The 2,500-nt window shown below is 42.5% G+C and overlaps 1 protein-coding gene across 21 annotated transcripts in view; it reads left to right on the top strand.

The window, feature by feature from the left end:
- LOC125027065 (uncharacterized PE-PGRS family protein PE_PGRS54-like) overlaps positions 1-2,500 on the top strand; it is a 200,432-nt gene that overhangs the window by 53,384 nt on the left and 144,548 nt on the right. For all 21 annotated transcript variants that reach the window (XM_047615773.1, XM_047615794.1, XM_047615793.1 and 18 more), the window contains exon 2: positions 2,066-2,088. The gene's annotated coding sequence lies outside the window, so the exon portion shown is untranslated. The remainder of the gene's footprint in view (positions 1-2,065; positions 2,089-2,500) is intronic.

Below are 2,500 nucleotides of genomic sequence, written 5' to 3'. Positions count from 1 at the left end.
GACACACACGATATTCATTCTCATTCACACACCTTTTCTACCTTCGTCAACATGAATACAGTCCAGCAGTAACATCCCCCAACGCCTTGAAGATCCACGGATGATTTCCTTCGTCTCTCTCTCTCGCACCAATCTTAATCTAAGGATCCCTCGGGGTTATCTCGCGAGATCAGTCGGCGTGAGAAGACAGCGGCGGGAGGTCACGGATGCTGGGTTTGCGTGGAAGCTTCGCCGGCGGCCGGTTAAAGATCTGATTGTGGTAGTCGGGCATGTTATATATGCATTACATACACTCAATCGATAGATAGATAGATAAATAAATAGATAGAGAGATAGCTCCTTATAGAAGTATCCCAACGACTCAAACTATCCATCAAACTACCACGCCTCCACGTGAAGCTCCTCAAGGAAAGCGAGGCGGCGAACACACACGCAGCCAGGGAGGTACTGTACAATGCCCCAGTCTCATCGCTACGGTCAAGGTCTTCTCTTCTCGTCACGGTGTGCATAGCAGTGACTTTAATGAGTATGGGGATCAGGAACATTTGCTGTCAAACTAGATGAGTATTATTTAAATGTATATAATGTTTAGATGTAAAAGTGTGGTGTGATGAACAATTAATGAAATATCGAATTTTGGTTAAGGGAAATTAATGGTTTTGGTAATTGTTTATATATATATATATATATATATAGAGAGAGAGAGAGAGAGAGAGAGGGAGGGAGGGAGAGAGAGAGGGGGGGAGTATATATGACATATGAATATTTACGCAGATCAATTAGTATATACCCTATGTAAATTTATACATACATTATCCGTAAGTGTGCCCGCTCGAAAAATAATTCGACAAACCCGAAACCGACTGGAGATTATTCCAAACCAGCTCCTTACAGCAAACGGGTATCAATTACCAGTCTTTGTACACTGCCTCCGCATTTCACCCTGGCAGGCCGTCGATACGTACGGACAGCTGACTCATGAGGAAGAGGGGGAGAGGGAGAGAGAGAAGAGAAAGAGAGGGGCTGGAGAAGGAGAAGGAGAAGGAGAAGAAGAAAGAGAAGAAGAAGAAGAAGAAGAAGAAGAAGAAGAAGAAGAAGAAGAAGAAGAAGAAGAAGAAGAAGAAGAAGAAGAAGAAGAAGAAGAAGAAGAAGAAGAAGAAGAAGAAGAAGAAGAAGAAGAGGAGACATAAGGGAGAGAGAGACTGTGGCTCTCTGATACTCAGTCGATACGTACGAACAGCTGACTCATGAGAGAGGGTTGAGAGATAGAGAGAGAGAGAGAGAATAGACGGAGAAGGAGGAGAACAAGAAAGAGGAGGAGAATGAGAATACAGAGACAAACAGAGAGAGAGAAAAAGACACTGTGACTCCTCGACAGTCCATCGATACGAAAGAACAGCTGACTCATGCCTCCCCGTGCCTTCCGATCCACACCCCGGCTCAGCATGACAGCAAAATGGCATACAATGGACGTGGGTGTTTACGCATGAAAAGAAAATCAAGTCATTAGCTTAAAAAGGATGAATGTTTACGCACGATCGATTGTTTATTAAGAGGCCTAATGTGTTGGTCTTTGCTTAGTTTCGTGTGTGCCTCTGATAAAGTGTGTGTGTGTGTGTGTGTGTGTGTGTGTGTGTGTGTGTGTGTGTGTGTGAGAGAGAGAGAGAGAGAGAGAGAGAGAGAGAGAGAGAGAGAGAGAGGAGGGAGGGAAAGAGGGAGGGGGGAGAGAAAGAGAAAGAAAGAGAGAGAGAGAGAGAAGGAGGGAGGGAAAGAGGGAGGGGGGGAGATAAAGAGAAAGAAAAAAAGAGAGAGAGAGAGAGAGAGAGAGAGAGAGAGAGAGAGAGAGAGAGAGAGAGAGAGAGAGAGCGAGAGAGAGAGAGAAAGCGAGAGAAAAAGAAGAGGTGAAGAAGAAGTAGGAGAAGAAAAAGGAGGAGACAGACAGACAAACAGAAAAAGACAGATAAAAACAATAACAGACACAAACAGAAAGCGAAAGTCTTCAATTGAATTAATGATGTACAATAACAATATCATCATATTAATATATTTCCTCCTCTATTTCCAGATTACTGAGTGACGGTGCTGAATGTAAGTACTTTGCCCTTGACCCGTATCAATTATAGAGTAATTACAATTCTTGCAGAATAATTATAATTAACATAACAATGCGTAATTTAAGAAGGTAAGTGCCAAAGATGCATCACTTTTTGTAACAATAAAATAGGTTGAATTAAATCTGTCTGTCATTTAAGACGGTCATTAGTAGAGATGCGTTATTTACAGCAAAATCGTTTAAGAGTTCATAGCCACAAACGAGTGAATACATATTCAAATATCGATAGATATGTAGATAGACAGGTTGGAAGATAGTTACGTACAGATAGATAGACAGAAACGCACATAAGCACACACACACACACACACACACACACACACACACACACACACACACACACACACACACACACACACACACACACACACACACACACACACACAC

This window comes from Penaeus chinensis, chromosome 7 (genome assembly GCF_019202785.1).
Source record: "Penaeus chinensis breed Huanghai No. 1 chromosome 7, ASM1920278v2, whole genome shotgun sequence".
In the NCBI taxonomy this organism is placed as follows: domain Eukaryota; kingdom Metazoa; phylum Arthropoda; class Malacostraca; order Decapoda; family Penaeidae; genus Penaeus; species Penaeus chinensis.
This window is presented reverse-complemented; position numbering and strand designations above follow the sequence as displayed.